This window comes from Hemicordylus capensis, chromosome 1 (assembly GCF_027244095.1).
Source record: "Hemicordylus capensis ecotype Gifberg chromosome 1, rHemCap1.1.pri, whole genome shotgun sequence".
Classification (NCBI taxonomy): Eukaryota; Metazoa; Chordata; class Lepidosauria; order Squamata; family Cordylidae; genus Hemicordylus; species Hemicordylus capensis.
This window is the reverse complement of record NC_069657.1, coordinates 46,224,714-46,235,275: the sequence shown is the minus strand read 5'-3', so window position 1 is coordinate 46,235,275 and position 10,562 is coordinate 46,224,714. Positions and strand designations below refer to the sequence as shown.

The window sequence follows — 10,562 nt, the reverse complement described above, 5'->3', positions numbered from 1 at the left end:
TAGATTTCTATTTGTCATTTCCCATAACAGACAAGTGGAAGGAACTGTGTTAAATAAGCACATAAGCATATCGCAGCAGTCGAAAATGCTATAGCAACACATTTCTTAAAGCCATTATTTTTGGGTCCCTCCTAAGCCTCTTGCCAGCAAAGCTCCCTCGTTTTCCAGAAGGCTCCTGAAGCGCTGTGGCTTTCTGTGTGATCTGTAGACAGTGAACTTCAAGTGCCTGCCATGTGCCAGTTTTGAGTCATCCCCTGTAAGAGTTGGTGTGGGTTTCTCTCTCTCTCTCCTCCCCGTGAATACAAAATCCCAGACAGTTGTGTTTGCCTTTGTGAGTGTTGTGGGGCCCTGTAATGGAACAGACGTGTAGAACGGAATCGGCACAAGCAAGACTTTTCTTTTTCTGTTAGAAGATTGCAAAGAACCTGCTTGCAGCACATCCGACGGCAGGGAGAGCCCCTTGGGAAGGGGAAGGAATAAAGCAGAGCAAACAGTTTATTTTATTAAAGTCCTCCAGAATTTTTTTTAAAAAACATATTGTAGGCAGAAGATCACTCTGCCTCCCCCTCTCTGTATTATTAGAATCTGTTCAATAGCCTCCTGCTTAATTCTGAAGCATCCAATTGGCTTAATCCCCAATAAATTGTATGGAGCTTTCCCCAGAGAAAGAGCCGTGTGTGTTATCTGCCTTCCCCAGTTCGAGTTTTCAGCGTGAGAAAGCTGGGCTCACGAGCACCTGCCTCTTAGTCATCCTGGGCTTGAGGATGTCCCCAGATTACATCTTCTCAGCTGTTTGCAAAACAGCTTTGGGAGGAGTGCAACCCTGAATTACACAGCCTTGGCTGTCTCTTTAAATGCTGGGGTCTGCGTGCTGGAGAGGGCGGGATCGGCTTTGGAGTGCGTGAAATTCCTGGGCTTCTCTGACAGTCTCAGGCAGAGAGCTCCGCTCTACGCATCTCTTCTTGCATGCAACTCACTGAGAGGGAGAGGCACGCTAAACCGTCTCTCTCTGCCTGCTGCATCCCAAGCCATTCAGGACCCTCCCTTCCTTCCCCCCCCCTCCCAGAGAGACACTCGGGATTCTTACAGCCCCAAAGACGAAACAAACAAAGAGTTGATTAAACAACCAAAATCTCTTCTCAACTACCAAGGTAAGACTTTGGGGGAAAAAACAGAGAGCCGAAACCCAGGACGGAATACAAACGCCAAGCGAACAGATAATTTCAGTGCGTCCAGTGGAGAGACTCCCAGTGTGGAAGGTGTTAGGTGCTAGAAGTTCTCATGGGAGAGCGCTGAAGAACATAATTTTCTTTTCTTTAAAAAACAAAAGCAAAAACTTGGATCACAAATATTTCAGAGATTTATTGTGATTGTCAGGGTGCTCTAAAGTTTTTCTGTCCCCCTCCACATTTGATTTCTTCTTTGCATCACCAGAAAGTAAGAGTTTTTTTTAAACTGCACATTTAGTCCAAAGACCTCTTTTAAGGTGATAAGCACAAACTCCAAGCCCTGACAGATACATCTACCTTTATTCATTTTTGTGGCCAGTCTTATGAGGACTTAACTTTTTTTTAAAAAAGGAGGCATTATTAGCCTAAATTATGGCAGGGTTCAATTTAAGAATCCCAAGTATCTTATAAGAAATGTAGGTCTTCCTTAGGTTTTCCCTTGAGTGTTTTTAAACAATGATGAAAGACAAAAAAAGGAAGATGTGAAGGGTTTTTCCTCTCTCTTTCTACTTTGGATCTATTACAGAAGAGTCTTCCTTCCCCGCCTTCCATTTGTTTATATTAATGATTTAGTACCCGTCTTGCCTGAAAACTTCCACTACGAGCAACTGCTGTGAGCTTCCAGGCAAGGAGTGACCTTAAAGGTTGGTTTGATGATTTCTTAATGCAAAAAAAAAAAAAAAAAGTGTATGAAATCAGTTTTGTTTTTCTCTCCCCCCCCATTAAATCTATAGTTACTTTCTAATTTTAATCCATGAAGGACAGTGATGTAATTCCCTTTTCTAAGGGTACTGACTCTGGTGCTGTGCAGGTGACATGGTCTTTTGTTTACTTTTACATTTTTTTATTTTTACTTCTTTTTATAAGAAAAGCAATCTTTCTTCTTTTAAAGAACACATTTTATGAAAAAGTGCAATTTCTATCCTTTAATATTTTTTCCAATTTCAATTATAGAAAAAATAAATAGAATGTACAGGTAATAAGTGATCCCCTCAACAAAAGAACCAAAAAGCCTAAAAACATCATTTTAAAATTCCTATTTTTTAATAACCACTTCTCTTTCCTCATTTTCCCCTTTTGGCCTAGGTAATCAGAATTTTGTGGGAAAATGAATTTTTTCAAACCAGTTCTTTTATATTCCTTGGTTCTAACCTGAGGTTTTCCCAGTGTTGAATTCTCAGCCCTCCGAGAGAAGCAAATATTTTCATGACCGCTCACTGGCACTTGTACCATGGTATATTTTAGGGACTGTTTTTTGCGGGGGTGAACTCCTAACTAGTCTAGCGAAAAGTCAGAGAGAGGGAGAAGGATGTAATCTGGGTGGAGAAAAGAAAAGACCAAGAAGAGCTTGTTTGCCCGCCGTATAGAACCGGCCATTAGTTGTACGATAAGATATAAGGGTGTTGCAGCTTTTTAAAGTTAAAATGGTCCATAATATTAAGTTGGACAAGTTTTTCTAAAGGCTGGTGAGAAGTGATTTTTTTCTTCCCCCCCGAGAGGTGGTTACCATCTTAATCTGCTGCCTTTCTATATATACGTGCTTTTGTGCACCATTATTATGGGCATTGATAGAATTTTTCTACATGCCTCTGTTTTGCAAAGTGCCTTGTTTTGTGAAGGAGAGAAGGCTGTGTGTCGTACCTAAAATTCAGAAAGCTTGGTCATAATGGAAGTCACTGGGACTGTATTAATTCAGTGAAATATAAATGGAATCTGGTAGATGAGAATTTTCTTTCTGGAGCGTTCTGGGTGGTGGGTATACTCCTAGGCATACTCCTAGTAGGGTATGCAGCTTTAAGAAAAATTACTTATCTTTGTCCATTTTTTTAAAAAAAGATAGAAATGGCTGGGGGAAACTGGCACGTTGATAAATAAATAAATATAAGGACATACATACATTTGAGGCCCCCACATTTGATTTCATCATCCCAGTGATGATGGCTTCTTGATAGAGCCGATATCTGATGATATCACCATTCTCCATGGCTCTACCCTGGCCTCATTTTACACTGCGTTTCCCCTTAACATGTTGACGTGCTGCTGCTTATATAAGGGCAAGAACGAATTCAAGCGGATTAGTGCTTGGGATTTTGAGATCGGCTACCCAGATTGTGTTGTGGGTTTTTAAAAATTATTATTATTGTTGTTGTAAATTTATTTATTATTGCCGTTCTTGATGGGTGGGGAAAGGATGGAAAAACTGGGAGGGAATCGGAAAACCATGGTGCGTGCGGTGAGAGATTGAGGTGAGGTGGGGAGCTGATTGCTTGAATAATGCCTCTGAAATGTCCTCTTTATTTATTTTTAAATACCCACCATTATCTCTAAAAACACGCTATTCTGTAGGCCTGAGCTAAAGAAATAATGGGGAGGGCTATCTTAGTGAGGGGGTTTGATCTGGGAGTCATTAGACCCACTGCTGCAAAACCAAGATATAGAAATCCATCTGCACAAATGCTGGCGGGGGGTGATGGTGGAGGAGAAAGAAAATAGGATACACCGGGTGTGGGGAGTGAAGGGACAGATTGTGAATTTTTGGATTAGAAATGTAGAGCTGTATATTCTTTATACCCCCCTCCAATTTCTGCCATTCCTCTCTGTTTTTTCTGTCCTCACACCCTTTCTCTCTCCCCCCCCCCACCCCCGGTAGGCTTTTCGGCTCTTGACGAGAAAATTCTCTGTTACCTCTTGATGATTCTGCGGCTTTTTTGGGTGTGTGTGTATGTGTGCATGCATTATAACAGCACCACGATGACCTTTGCTTCGTACCCCATGTATGTAGGCTTCCAGTATGTGTGTGATGATGGTTCACACAGATATTTGCATGATAGGCCATGGTTTAATCCCATTTCCCCCTTTAAAAAAAATGTTGGGCTGGGGGAGGGTGGATAGGCGTTGGTTGGGAGATGAAATACGGCAAATACCAATTGCACAACCATCCATTTTGTCGCCTGTTCTTGCTCTTCTGTTTTTCTGGGATGTTGTATATTGCACATCATGCGATTCGTATGTTGGGAAGGAGGATGAGTAGAAAAGGTGGAGGGAGTCCTGGGAAGAAAAGGAGTGTGTGTGTGTGTGTGTGTGTGTGTGTGTGTTGTGTTGTAGGGGAATGAACTCGGTGATGGTAATATTTTTTTGATCAAACGAATGTCGGGCGATAATGATTCCGTTTAACTATCCGTGAAATACATGCTTGCGACACTGGAATAAAGGCTTCTCTCGGGAACTGTGGATGTGCAAGGCATGGTCTGGAGAGCATGCAGTCTGCAACACTGGAGAATATGACATGCATTTAGGCACCTCATGCCATCCTCCCTTCACAAAGGCCAGATGCATGTCCAGGCTGGAGGGCATTATAATGGGGAGAGAGAGTGAGAGGGATGTGTGGGTTGTGTCACAGCCAGGATTGAGCAAGAGTGTCTCCAGGCCTGTCCTCCTGTGCTGTCTCTTCTGATACTTGCTCCCAAGCCTCTCTGTGCTTTTGATCAGACGTTACAGGAATGTCATAGTTCCCAGTGCGCTTCTCTGCTGAAGGCTCTGTGAGACTTGCCTTTGTGAGGCTGGAGGGCAGCGAATCGCGGATGGGTGTGTGTGTGTGTTGGAGTGGGGGTGGGAAATGGACTCACCTTTTGCTCTTACAGTATGCAGACCAGAGGGCTTTTTCTGATCTGAAAAGAGCATTGCAACCCCTCCAGTTATGCCCATTATTTATTTATTTCTTGTTTGCCCACTGCCTTGCCAATGCTGATTGGGTGAATTTTCGTTAGGCAAGAGGGTGGAGAACATGCATGCAGGTGTGGGGAAGGACACGGCAGCAAAGCAAGACACAGCACAAAGCATTCCCAAATAAATGTTCAAAATCACTTGTTTTCTTGCTAGATCTAAAGGCCTCCCTGCCCTCAAGATAAACCTATTTCCTGTTTGCATTACGATAGGACCTTACGGTGCGGGTTGAGAAGCAGATAGAAAGAAAGGCTCTCAAATGGCTTCCACCTTCCCAGCAGCTTATTCTCCCTTGTTTTCTACATGTGGCTGAATTTGGCTGCATTGTTCAAAGGTCTCCGTATTTTCTGCTTTACTAGATAGTAACAAAAACGAGCCCAATAAGGTGTTCCGGCTGCAATGTTTTCACCTTCCATTTGCTTTCCTGGGCTCTTGTTTTTGGAGCTGACCTTGAGGAATTCTAGCAAATGAGAGACATAGAAGTTGGAATGTGGGACATTCAGGATGTCTGATCCTCATGTGTGTTTTTTTTTAACAGACGTTGGGAGATGAGGGATTCTTTAGGTTTTTGTCCCTTAAAGGTGCCGTGCTTGGACCACTTCTAGATGAGCTGGCCAGGTTTGATTGATCGTTTTTCTTTCTTTCTTGCCCATGGAGAAAATGGTTGGCACGTTGCAGTTCTGATCATGGCTTTCTGATAGGGGACGGTGCAGTGGTTAGTGAAGCAACAGGCAGGAGGCTGCTGCACTCCTTAAACTGACTCCGAACCCTACAATAGACTCTGCTGGGCAGCATTATCCATTGCTGAGTTTTTAAAAGATAGTTGCAGTTGTTATACCTTGAGACTATCCATGGGTCAGAGAGATGTCAATAAGTTTTTTGAAACTGGGATGTAGGGAATATCAAAAAGTTTCCCTGAAACTTTAAAACGTCTCCTGGACACCTGAAAATGTTTTGCACAAGTAACTGTGCTTTGGTTGGTGTTTAGGATCTGGATGAAAAATAGAGAAATGCATTTGTTTTTTGTGTAATTTGACTAAAGCTTTTCCCTTGCTGAACATGAAGATTTTGACATGAAAATTGTAATTGTCAACATTTGGCTTAGTCCTAAAAATATCAAAGTCACTGCAGGATTGGGGCATAGCAACACTGAAAGGACAACTTTGACCCCACCTTCGGCCCCACCCCTGTCCCCGAATTAACTCAGTTTCATCATGGGATTGGAGGGTTCTTGGCTTTTTCAGTCCTTGGGGCTATTTGAAATTTCTGCTGGATTCACTTATTTATTAGTACATTTGTATACTGCCATATACAAAAAGTCCCAGGGCGGTTCACAATATCTTCTTGGTTCTAATCTGCCTTTGGATAATTGTATGAAAGGCAGTATATAAATCTAACAAATAAATAATCCTAGGCTGTAGAAGGAAGTTCCATTGAAATGAATGGGACTTAGTTCTGAATAATAGGTTTAGGATTGGAGTGATGCTAGTTGGTTGAATTTGGTTCAACCAAACTGTTTAGATACAGGTTCTGCCACTAAGGGCCTTTCTGGCTCTGCCATGTCAGATATAATTTACCAATAGCCAGAATGGAGGGAAGGGCTGTAGCTCAGTGGAAGAGCATCAGCTTGCTCTGCAAGCAGAAGGTCCCAGGTTCACGCCAGGTTCACCCCCTGACATCTCCAGGTAGGACTGGGAAAGAGGAGACTTTTCCAGCCCTACCTTGAGATACTAGGGAGTGAACCTGTCGGAAACCTTGGAGAGCTGCTCCTAGTTACTGACCTAGATGGAACCAATAAGGCTGCTTCATATATTCAATGGAAATTTCAGGTAATTTTTTCTAATATGAACCTAAGTCGGGGTGGATAAACTTGGCCCTCCAGCTGTTGTTAAACTACAGCTCCCATCATCCCCAGCCTGCTGGCTGGGGCTGATGGGAGTTATAGTTCAACAGCAGCTGGAGGGCCAAGTTTGCCCACCCATGACCTAGATCAACCAATGGTCTGACTCGGTATAAGGCAGCTTCATATATTCAATGGAGATTCCAGATAATTTTTCTAATATGAGCCAAAGCAATAAGGAGTTATTACCCCTCACCTTGATTCCCATTAAGCTGATCACCTAGATAATTTGAGTGCTGGCATTTTGTAGAGGTGTGGCAACTTGTCTGTGCCTCCTTCAGCTGCATTCCCCTCCTTCTTGCCCTTAGTAGATGGAGTTCTTTCTCCTCCTTATTCTGTTGTTCTTCCCTCTAACAAGCTCCACACAGTCTACTGCACTTTAGGTATATGTAGGTGGGAGTTGGCAGAAGCATGAGTCGCTGCATCAGGGGCAGGGAGCAGTGGACCTGAAATGGCATCCTAAACACAAGCCAAGGTTAAAGCTGTCATGGGGAGAACTGGCTTGTTTTGTTTTGATTGTTAAAGTACCCAACCCACAGATTCAATCTAGGCATCTTATATGCTTAGTCATTTTTGCCAGCAGAAACTGGAGGTGCCCAAATATTATCCCAGATGCAGGAAGATGAGGGGGATTTTTCTTTTTCTTTTTTTAAGGTAAAGTAAAAGATGGCTCAGCAATCACAGCATGATGTCCCCCTTCTGGTTAGTTCTGTATGGAAGAGGTCTTTGCAGCTAAGCCTTGACGTGGAGGGCAGGGCCTTGGGGTGTCTGACCAGGGTGCTGAGTGGGTTTGGCAGACAAGACCTCTCTCTTCTTGGTGTCTTGTTTCTCTCTTGATCAGAATTGAAGTGCCCACTACTGGTTTCTTTGGAATTGCTGAGGGAGCCAAAATGTTTTCTGAATTGAATGTTCCAGAACGTGAAGTGATTTGAGCCCCCCACCCAAAGATAGGAGTGGGATTCCTCTTGTTGCCCTTCTTAGAAATCACTTGCCTCTGAATGTCAACAGCAAGATAATTTTTGTGGATGCTACTGTGTCATCTTCTAAGAGCTGGTCTATGTCATGTGGCCTTGTTGTGACTTACCAGTTCAGACTGTAGAGACTACAAGTATAAACACTGTCCTGTATAGTTTTATTCATGTTGTTTATATTTCTTTAAAATATGTATATCCCATCCCTCCAGCACAATGCTACTTGGGGCAGCTATATCCCACCTTTCTACTGTCATGGAGCTTAAGGCAACATACATGGAGGTCCAAGTGGTCACCCATCCTGGCCCAAATGAGATCAGGACCTGTTTAGCTTCAGCAATCTGTCTGAATCCTGTGTCCTTGGACCATATGGCATGATCAGGACATATGGGTCAGGTCTGTGATTCGATGTCTTTTCTAATTGTAGTTCTGCAACTTGACCCTTTCTGATCCCCACTGTAGATTTGTGTCCCTTCCCCTTGGTCCTGCCTCATCCTTCTGCTGCTGTCACAACTTCTGGAAGGGTTAATTACAGTATGCTTTGTCATTTGGGTTTTTCAGGATCAGGCAATTTGGTTCCTCTTGCAGACATAGTACAAATACCATATTTGTCCAGTGCGTGAGCTGGTCCTAGAACAATACAATGAAGAGATTATGCTATAGGCACTTCCTAAGGAACTTTGCAAATTGGTCGTCTTATCTCTTTCTCAAATCTCCAGGTTTTTTGGAGGTAGTAGAGATCCAGGAAACATCCCTGCCTGTGGTCCTTTTTATCTCTTTAGAAGTGGGGATAGAGTTCCTGGTTCCCACAGCCGCCTATGTATTATGTCCAGGTGGTGGTGGTGGTGCAGCTCAGCTCCTGTCCTTCTCCAGACTCTTTTCCAGTGTCCTTGATGGGGAGGAAAAGCTCGTTCTGGAATGCAATCTACCTGTGTCACTCCTGGCTTTCCTGCTGTCATCCATCATATTACAGGAGCTAATTAATGCCAGGAGCCTCCGATCCGAGGAACAAAGTGGTGGAGTATCTGACTCGTGCGGAGGATGCCAGTTTCTCATCTGGTAACTAGCACAATTTGAGCCATCAGATAATGGAAGAAAGGCTCCCCATTTTGACTGCTGCACCAGGATGAGGGGACACTGTGTCTGGTAGGGAAGGGCATCATATTCCCGAATCATTCCTTGTAATGCCCTTGATGCTGCCGCAGCATCCCCTGCATCCAAACATGTTTCCAGCAGCAGGATGTGAGCTGAGGGGTGGGCCAGAATAACAATTGAAGAGAAGAAATGAGACTGTAATTTGGGAGTAGGACGTAAAGCAGGCCTGCACGATTGGTGACCCACCATGCAGAACACTGTCCACTGACCAGAAATGGCAGCCTGTCAGAGGCTTGATTAAACTTATGCTTGCTGCTTCCTTGGGAATGCAAAAACAGGGTCGCCAAGCTCCCAAGTGGGCCTTATATATAGTTCGTGGGTTGTGTTTGTCTTGGTGAATCCCTGGTTCTGTGGGCCACAGAAGCCCATCTGGACTTTGCTGTGCTTTCTCTCTGATATAGCATTTGTAGCAAAAATCTACTTCCATATCTCTCATGTGGATAGGCCTTGCAAATGGTAAATGGAAGTACTGGTTTGTCCCTTTGTGATGTTACACTTCCTGTTGTGAGGTTCTAATTTGAGCCAGGACTATAAAGAGCTTGGCTCAAACATGTGCTTAGTGCCAGGACTCAGCCCCTGAACATAATAAAGTAAAAATTCCTCTGAGAATGTGCAGAGAGCTTTTTCTCATAAGAGTAATCACAGCCAGTTCTTGCATATCTTAAATAAGTAGGCGGAGCTTTCAAGTCCGTCCCACTGGAAATGAGCCTGTATTTGGGGAGAGATGTGTTTTTGGTGAAATATTGACATAATTTTCAGGTGGGAGAATTTTCAGGTGCTGCAACATAATAATTGTTGAGCATTTCAGAAAATAGGAAGATGTGGAAGAGTGTTTACCTGTAAGAAAGATGGTCTTCTTCATCCATCTTTACTGTGAGGAGCCAAACTCTTAACTTGCCCATGGGCACTTTTTCAGGGAGGGTGTCTTTCACAGGGCCACCGTTTAAGGCTAAACAAATTAAGCTGAAAAGGTTCTTCAGAAGAGAGATGTTGGCTCCATTTCAGGGTGGCTTTGCATGATCACCCGTACATACAAAGTAAATATGAGGGAACCATGTCATGTGTGTTATTGGGTGTGTCATCCAAATCCTCTGATGTGTCTAGTTACTAACTGTTGCCCAAGATTCTATTAAGAATCTCTATCCAACTAGACATCAAGATTTGAAGCTGGGTTGAGTTTCTCAGTAAATCTATGGTGGAATTTGGTAACTAGGCATGTTGATGGATTTGGATGAGCGCATGCATCATGGGAACCTCCAGTTTCTTCATACAGTACGTACTTTGCACTAATTTATGCACAATCATGCAAAGCCACCCTTGGTATGTTGGATGGATGAATTACTACTTTATTACAATCGGATACAAATACACAACAACAATAGTACTATGCTACCCTCGGTATGTTTCAGCCCAGCGTTTCTCGCAATAATGTGTTGCTGAACACTGTTTTCAGAGGAAAAGGATCTGCTTGAATATGTTTGACTGGTGGTGCATGGATCAGCTGCCTCTGTTCACAGTTTAGAGTTGTTAGTCCTCCTAAAGAGGGAACCTGAAGTTTCAGAAGGAGCTACTGACTGTTCATGG

At 43.4% G+C, this 10,562-nt stretch overlaps 1 protein-coding gene across 45 annotated transcripts in view; it reads left to right on the top strand.

Annotated features, from left to right (window-relative positions):
• Positions 1-944: 944 nt before the first annotated feature.
• NRXN3 (neurexin 3) overlaps positions 945-10,562 on the top strand; it is a 1,829,497-nt gene continuing 1,819,879 nt past the window's right edge. For 8 of the 45 annotated variants that reach the window (XR_008306106.1, XR_008306104.1, XR_008306105.1 and 5 more), the window contains exon 1: positions 946-1,151. The gene's annotated coding sequence lies outside the window, so the exon portion shown is untranslated. Of the gene's footprint in view, positions 1,152-1,755; positions 1,874-3,281; positions 3,346-10,562 lie in introns of those variants that run through there. The other 37 variants (XR_008306051.1, XM_053245100.1, XM_053245166.1 and 34 more) reach the window with 14 other exon arrangements.